The sequence below is a fragment of the Ranitomeya imitator genome, chromosome 3 (genome assembly GCF_032444005.1).
Source record: "Ranitomeya imitator isolate aRanImi1 chromosome 3, aRanImi1.pri, whole genome shotgun sequence".
In the NCBI taxonomy this organism is placed as follows: Eukaryota; Metazoa; Chordata; class Amphibia; order Anura; family Dendrobatidae; genus Ranitomeya; species Ranitomeya imitator.
Window position 1 is genome coordinate 438,585,629 of NC_091284.1, and position 8,347 is coordinate 438,593,975.

The following is an 8,347-nucleotide window of genomic DNA, read 5'->3' on the forward strand; positions in this document are numbered from 1 at the left end:
GTGACCTCTTTATATACCAGGGGGTGACTGCTCTATATACTGAGGGGTGACCTCTTTATATACCAGGGGGTGACCGCTCTATATACTGGGGGATGACCTCTTTATATACCAGGGGGTGACCGCTCTATATACTGGGGGATGACCTCTTTATATACCAGGGGGTGACCGCTCTATATACTGGGGGGTGACCTCTTTATATACCGGGGTTGACCGCTCTATATACTGGGGGGTGACCTCGTTATATACCAGGGGGTGACTGCTCTATATACTGGGGGGTGACCTCTTTATATACCGGGGGGTGACCGCTCTATATACTGGGGGTGACCTCTTTATATACCAGGGGGTGACTGCTCTATATACTGGGGGGTGACCTCTTTATATACCAGGGGGTGACCGCTCTATATACTGGGGGTGACCTCTTTATATACCAGGGGGTGACTGCTCTATATACTAGGGTGTGACCTTTATATACCAGGGGGTGACCGCTCTATATACTGGGGGTGACCTCTTTATATACTGGGGGGTGACTTCTTTATATACCAGGGGGTGACCGCTCTATATACTGGGGGACGACCTCTTTATATACCAGGGGTGACCGGTCTATATACTGGGGTGTGACCTTTATATACCAGGGGGGTGACCGCTCTATATACTGGGGGTGACCTCTTTATATACCAGGGGGTGACTGCTCTATATACTGGGGGGTGACCTCTTTATATACCAGGGGGGTGACCGCTCTATATACTGGGGGATGACCTCTTTGTATACCAGGGGGGTGACCGCTCTATATACTGGGGGGGTGACCTCTTTATATACCAGGGGGTGACCGCTCTATATACTGGGGGGGTGACCTCTTTATATACCAGGGGGTGACTGCTCTATATACTGGGGGGTGACCTCTTTATATACCAGGGGGGTGACCGCTCTATATACTGGGGGTGACCTCTTTATATACCAGGGGGGTGACCGCTCTATATACTGGGGAGTGACCACTTTATATACCGGGGATTGGGGGTGCATGGTGCCCCAGATCGATGGCGATTGACAGTCATTTTGTATTTCTTCCATTTTCTTACTATTGCACCAACAGTTGTCTCCTTCTCCCCCAGCGTCTTACTTATGGTTTTGTAGCCCATTTCAGCTTTGTGCAGGTCTATGATCTTGTCTCTGACATCCTTATAAAGCTCTTTGGTCTCTGACTGATTGAGTCTGTGGACAGGAGTCTTTTATAAAGGTGACTATGTAAGACAGCTGTCTTTACTGCAGGTAGCGGGTTGATTAGGAGTCTAATAAGGCTATGTGCACACGCTGCGGATTTTGCTGCGGATCCACAGCAGATTTCCATGCGTTTACAGTACAATGTAAACCTATGGAAACCTCAATCCACAGTGCCCATGCTTCGGAAAAAAACATGCGGAAACGCTGCGGATTACGTTCCGCAGCATGTCAATTCTTTGTGCGGATTCCGCTGCGGTTTACACCTGCTCCACAATAGGAATCCGCAGGTGTAAAACCGCAGTGGAATCCGCACAAAATCCGCATAAAAAAAACACGGTAAATCCGCAGGTAAAACGCAGTGCGGTAAAATCCGCTGTGGAAAAATCCGCAGAGGTCAATTCTACGTGTGCACATACCCTATCTGGTCTGTAGGAGCCAGAACTCTTAATGGTTGGTAGGGGATCAAATACTTATTTCTCACAGCAAAATGCAAATAAATGAATATCATTTACACAATGTGATTTTCTGGATTTTATTTTTTTATTCTATTTCTTAATGTTAAAATTAAACTACCCTTAAAATTATAGACAGTTCATGTCTGTCAGTGTATAAATATAAGGATGAATGACCTCGGGGAGATCAAAACATCCAACACTGCGGAGACACCATCACGTGTTTCTCAACGCAGTGATCCAGAACACTGCCCCCATCCCTTATGGGAAATATGCAAATGCATCTAGAAAAGCTGCGGAGACACCATCACGTGTTTCTCAACGCAAGCAGTAAATAGCCAGGTCTTTCACCGGGAAGGAACAACCACTGGAAGGGCAGCATCCCAAAAGGGAAAACCACCTATGCCAAAACATGGTATCCATCCACAGACAGCTGTTTCGGTATATACCCCGAATACAGTATACTAGAAATAGGCCCAATGCTATTGCATCCGGAGTGCCGTAAAATTTAATCGAACTGCGCCTGCGCAAGTGACATTCACGTATCCGTTACTGCACAATGCAGGTGCAGTAACAGCCGAGTCATTACTGCACATGCTCGGGTAGAATGCGCAGTTGTGGCTGTTACTGCGCCTGCGTGGGAATAGCGGAGACGTGTATGTCACTTGAGCAGACACAGTTCGTGGCTTGAGCAAGTGACTCTGCAGCGGTGCCTTATGGGATTCGGGTACAGCGGCTGGAAGTCCCAACTGGCGATTATTATATAGGATATGTGCACAATTCTCAGGCCGATGCGGAAGAGTCAGAAGCTGCCAGGAATAGAAGGGTGTTATGATCTGGTGGCCTAGGAGCAGCATGAGACGGACTCTGGAGAAGGTGGTACCTGTACTGACCGCAAACCCTGAACCTAGCAGCGCTACTAGAAGTAGCCGTGGGGGGTACCCAACACTCCCTAGACCCCTCAGCACAGCCTAAGATCTAACTTCCCCTAAAGACAGAAACAGGAAACCTATCTTGCCTCAGAGAAAATCCCCAAAGGATAGATAGCCCCCCACAAATATTGACGGTGAGAGGAGAGGGAAATAACATACGCAGATATGAAATCAGATTTTAGCATAGGAGGCCATACTAGCTAAAAATAAAGAATAGAACAGAGTACTATGCGGTCAGTATAAAAACACTAGAAAATATCCACCACAGAAAATACGAATCACCACATCTGACTAAAGACATGGGGGGTATATCTGCATCTCCAGAGACACAGCTTAGCTGCAAAAAATCCTTCACAGACAAAGCTGAACAAGACAAAAACATGAATATGCACAGAACTATAAGGTCCACAGCAGGTGGACAGCAAAAACAAAGCCAGGACTTATCTTTGTAGAAAAGCACAGCAAACTGGAGAGACCAGCAGGGAAGTGAATCCTTCAAAAACAATGGACAACTGGCAGGGACTAAAGAGTCCTGCAAGGCTATATACCCCAGTCAGTTTTGCAATTAGTAGATACACCTGTCCAATCCTGCAGTCCAGTCACAACTGCATTACCCTCTACAACCACCGGAGGGAGCCCAAAAGCTGAATTCACAACAGAAGGGTTAATTGTTTATTTTTTGACAAATTCTCCTTTTCAGAAAAAAAAATACAAAATCTATTGCTTGGAAATTCGGAGAGATGTTGTCAGAAGTTTATAGAATAAATGAACAATTTACATTTTACTCACAAATATACATACGAAGAGAAAAATCAGACAAACTGAACATTTTGCAGTGGTCTCTTAGTTGTTGCCAGAGCTGTATATGCAGCGCCCCAGAGTCCTGGTTCGTTGCAGTAATATTGTTCTTCCACCAGGGGGAATGATGTTATGTCTGAAGGCAATGAAGGAGATCTTCTGTCCAGGTATCACAACCACTACACACACTTCACACTCCAGTCCACCAGGGGGAGCCATGCTTTTATCTATTAGGGCACTCCTCACACTTGGGTAAAACTGGTGGGTTGGGGAGGAAGTTAGTCAGAGTGAGAAAGGGACAGAAGCTGACTGAAGGGAGAAGGAGATGGTCAGTGGGTCCTGACCGAGTTTGGCAGAGGCTGGCTGGGTTAGGTTCCAGCCAGCTCCAGACTGCGGCCTACGGAAGGAAGGTACACGGAGCTGCGCTTGCCCCACGTGCGGCAGCATCCTAAGAAAGGACATGAAAGGAATTGTGTTGCAGTGAGTGAGCAATGAAGTCATAGCAACAGGAGTGAAACATCAGAGGGAGACCAGCTAGTAGCAAGCTGCCTCTTTCTGAAGCGCAGGACCGGTAGCCAGAACACCGAGGGAGTAAAGAGCTCTATGCCATTACTTCAGAGACTGGCAGGACAGTTAATTCCACGTTAGCTGCCCGACCATTTACCCAGGAGGTAGGTTGGCAACTTGTGGGGGCCGGGGCATCACTAGGGTCCCTATAAAAAGCCTCAGGCCACCCGTCATACGGGTTTGTCCTATTCGTCAGGGGGACAGAGAGAAGAGACTTAACATCTACAATAGTTGTGAGGACCTTACCGAGTTGCTCAGCAGGGAGGTACTACAACGCCCAGGCGCTAGAGGAAGGCTATTGAATTCAACCTGGATAAGGGGACTCTGGATTTGCCTTCAGACCGGCCGGACTCTGCCTACCTTGTGATCCCTACCCTGTACTGTGGATGCTGAAGCCTTCAGTAAAGGTAAAGAGACTGCAACCTTGTTCTCGTTATTCACTGCGCCTTGCATCATCCACCATCTACACTCTGGGAATCCCTGGGGACATACTTCACCTGTGGAAAGCTATACCATCTAGCTGCCATAACATCACCACAGCAGACCGCTAAGCAGCGTCGGTCACCCTGACCGAATACCACAGGTGGCGTCATGAACATTATCCTATAAACTTTTGTCCTTTTATTGGACGCCCCTCAAAGGGCCACGGACCGGGTCTAGCCACCGTGACATCCCCACTGAGTACAGAAGAAGGGCCCGGATCCGAGTACCCCACTGCCCTTACGTGGGGGCGATCCATCTATATAAAATACCGCTGTATTCATGGTCTTCTGGTCCACCGGTGAGCTCCGCCGCTGCTCTTATTGTCTGGCATTGACTTCGGTGCTGACATCAAGTCGATATGGCAATAGCCAATCAGTGAGTTCAGCAGCTCTGCCAATTGAAGTGGACTGTTCTGCTCAGAGCTGCTGAGCTGATTGTCTGCCTCACATCACGATTCTTCTCTAACCTACTGTATCTATCCCATTATTTTTGTGTCTTTAACCATCCTCTAATCCTTAGTTTAAAGGTAATCTGTGAGTGCATGCTAACCCCACCAAAGCTGATAATGTGTGTGTAGCTTACTAAGGCTACTTTCACACTAGCGTCGTTTGGCCTCCGTCGCAATGCGTTGTTTTGGAGAAAAAAACGCATTCCTGCAAAGTTGCCCGCAGGATGCGTTTTTTCTCCATAGACTTTCATTAGCGACGCTTTGCGACGGATTGCCACATGTCGCATCTGCCGTGTGACGGATGCGTCATGTTTTGGCAGACCGTCAACACAAAAAAAAACGCTACATGTAACTTTTTTTGTGCGTCATGTCCGCCATTTCCGACCGCACATGCGTGGCCGGAACTCCGCCCCCTCCTCCCCGGACCTTACAATGGGGCAGCGGATGCAGTTTTTCAACGTTGTGCTTTTACTTCACAGCATGCGTCGGTATGTCGGCCCGACACACTGCGACGGGCCCGTACCGACGCTAGTGTGAAAGTAACCTAAAAGAGAAGTGAATCCATACCTTTATTTAACAAAAATGCAGCTTTGTTGGAGAGAAATTAATCTTACAAGTGATATGCAAATTAACCCATAAGTGCTCTGGGTGAAAAGGAGCACTTCCACTGCCCCGCAGTGTCTTATGATTTATTCACATTGCGGGGCTGGGATTCACAAGCAGGGCAGCCGCTCAGGTGCAGTCTGCGAGACTGCATATGAGGTCAGACGGGCAGCGCTCACTGTGCCTGCCCCAGGCAAGACAAAAGAGCGCAGACGCTGGATGATTTGAAAACAGCACTGAGGAGGCGGCGCCCGTCGCCGAGAAGACAGCTGAGTGATGGCTGTGTGGCATGTGCAGCAGGGGGGAAAAGACCTGCCTCCAGGACTGAAGACAGGTATTTTGGAGAAATTACAAAACGCATTATTTCGGCATTTACAGCACCAATAACTAAGAGAGCCACCTTGTCAGAATGCAGCATTACTGCTACACAAGGTGGCTCTTTTAGTTTCCAACGCCTGGGGGGGGGGGGGGGGGGGGGGGGGGGGGGGAGGGGGAGGTGACAGGTTCCCTTTAAGTGCAGATTTTAAGTGCACATTAGAACTGTACCAGGAATGTCTCAGACGTGCTGGAAGGTAAGAGCTACAAGTGTTTATTAATTTTGTTCATCTCTTTATTTTTCCACACTTACTCTTTCACCATGTTTACGTATACCCTTGCTGTTTTCCAAAATCCCATCACTCTCAAAACAAATAATTATCTCACCTCCCCCCCCCCCCACCTAACTTCATCTGCAGACCTGCTTCTCAACCTCACAACCCTTCTACAAAAACACAAAACAAGCCGGCCACTCTCCGTCTCCCACCTTCTCTTCCTCTCTCTACTTCTCCTCACTGCTGGCAATATATCTCCCAATCCTGGATATCCACAACTCACCCCCCCCCCCCCCCCATTTATTCTCCCTCCTATCACTTTCCACCTAGTAGAAATTATCACAATCTCTGCAACATAAAACTAATGCCTTTGACCCCCACTCTGCTGTTCCCTTTCCCTGGAGTGCTTAGAAATGCTTGTTCCATCTGCAATAAGCTTCAAGTCATTCACGACCTCTATCTTTCACAATCTATCCTTCCTGGTCCAGCTAAATTCTTAAGGCCCCTTCACATTAAGCGACGCTGCAGCGATACCGACAACGATCCGGATCGCTGCAGCGTCGCTGTTTGGTCGCTGGAGAGCTGTCACACAGACAGCTCTCCAGCGACCAACGATGCCGGTAACCAGGGTAAACATCGGGTAATTAAGCGCAGGGCCGCGCTTAGTAACCCGATGTTTACCCTGGTTACCATCCTAAAAGTAAAAAAAACAAACAGTACATACTTACCTAACGCTGTCTGTCCTCCAGCGCTGTGCTCTGCACTCCTCCTGTACTGGCTGTGAGCACAGCGGCCGGAAAGCAGAGCGGTGACGTCACCGCTCTGCTTTCCGGCTGACCGACGCTCACAGCCAGTACAGGAGGAGAGCAGAGCACAGCGCTGGAGGACAGACAGCGTTAGGTAAGTATGTACTGTTTGTTTTTTTACTTTTAGGATGGTAACCAGGGTAAACATCGGGTTACTAAGCGCGGCCCTGCGCTTAGTTACCCGATGTTTACCCTGGTTACCAGCGAAGACATCGCTGAATCGGCGTCACACACGCCGATTCAGCGATGTCAGCGGGACCTCAACGATCAAAAAATGGCCCAGGCCATTCCGACACGACCAGCGATCTCACAGCAGGGGCCTGATCGCTGGTACGTGTCACACATAGCGAGATCGCTACTGAGATCGCTGTTGCGTCACAAAACTTGTGACTCAGCAGCGATCTCGCTAGCGATCTCGCTATGTGTGACGGGGCCTTTAGGCTGAGAATGGAGCTCAGAACCTAGAGTAGGTTGATGACGTGCTCAGCCCTACCCAGAGCACTTACAGCCTCATTTGCATATCACTTCTAAATACTCTGTTTTTAGCATAACATAAACAAACCCCTAAGAATTCTCATCCACAGCACAGCATGTTCCCTTGTGTTGAGGTTAAATTTATCTGCAGAATACAGATTGTCCCTCTGAAAATTCAGCCCAGCAGTCTAGAAACATAAATCCTTCTGCCCTGCACCAGGAATGAAATCTGCAATATCCATTATCCAATCATCTGTAAAAATTATAAAAAGTAGAGTACTTCCAGGTCTTGAACATTTTAAAGCCCTTTTTTCATGTGTTTAATTAATTCCTGTTCACCCATCATAGACTTTGATGACAATCAGCATCTAGCTAATACAGCATTTTGCCTTGTTTCTTTTTTTTTTTTTTAATAGAATGTTTTCTTCCTTTCTTTTAGTAAATACGCCTGTGTTTCATAATTTTCTATCAATCTCTGACAGGCACATGCATTGTTTTCCGCTCATTCACAGTGAATGGAAACATCACAACCTTGACATCTATTTCACTCGTACAACATGATTAGATGTTCCCAGCTGGATATTTTTACCAAAATGTATATGACAAATTTTGATAGCAATTAAATGAAAATAAACACAATTCAACATGTGTTGAACAGTAGTAATGATGGATGCAAATACTAGAGGAGACGATATGGATCATGCTCATAATGTATAACTAGTCAGACAGATGCATTAATTATTGTAATAAACATTAATTGAATTTGTGGATATCTCTGTGACATTACTCCTAATGATTTAACAAATGTCTGAAATTTCATAAATTTGTATTTGTGTGACCCTTAAAATGGGTTGTCCCTTTCCAGAATATCTTTACCCGCAGCTTCACTTTGGCTTAAAAAAACAAACTGCATTTTACTCATTATACCCGAATCCAGTGCTGAGTTTCTGGCGTTACTCTCAGTGTTCAGTATTTG